Raw genomic sequence first — 495 nt, 5'->3', positions numbered from 1 at the left:
ACAAGAGAACGATTGAACTAAATATGAACTTAAACACGGTTTCGAAGCAATCCCGAAATCTGGTCGTAGCTCCTTCCTGTTTTCATTTCAAGGAAAAAAATGACAACCAAATATAATTGACATAAGAAAAAGCAACAAAAAAATAACCAACGACGAAAACAAAGACTAACCCCCCCCCCTCCCCCCTCAAAAGACATAACAACATTGAATCACATATAAACACGATCCAAAACTACGATTTCGAAGCAGTCTCGAACTCCAGCCCATGTCTCTCTTCCCGTGGCCAGATAAACGAGAATCACAGTTAAGCGAGATGGAAATAATAATAACTAAAGACTCGCCAACAACGAAAATCAAACAAAGACCAAAAAATAAGAATAAAAGAGTTGAATCCCCTTAGATATGAACCAAAAACACGCTCTCGAACTCTGGTCGTATCTCCCTCCTATCACCTTTTGGAAGAAAAGGACACAACCACATATAAACGACATTAAG

At 38.6% G+C, this 495-nt stretch overlaps 1 protein-coding gene across 1 annotated transcript in view; it reads right to left on the bottom strand.

Moving 5' to 3' along the window:
* Positions 1–495, bottom strand: part of LOC119592472 (5-hydroxytryptamine receptor 2C-like) — a gene marked incomplete at its 5' end in the record, with an annotated part of 40,641 nt that overhangs the window by 38,957 nt on the left and 1,189 nt on the right.

This window comes from Penaeus monodon, chromosome 30 (assembly GCF_015228065.2).
Source record: "Penaeus monodon isolate SGIC_2016 chromosome 30, NSTDA_Pmon_1, whole genome shotgun sequence".
Lineage (NCBI taxonomy): Eukaryota > Metazoa > Arthropoda > Malacostraca > Decapoda > Penaeidae > Penaeus > Penaeus monodon.
The sequence above is the reverse complement of the archived record's forward strand: the minus strand, read 5'-3'. Positions and strand labels throughout refer to the sequence as shown.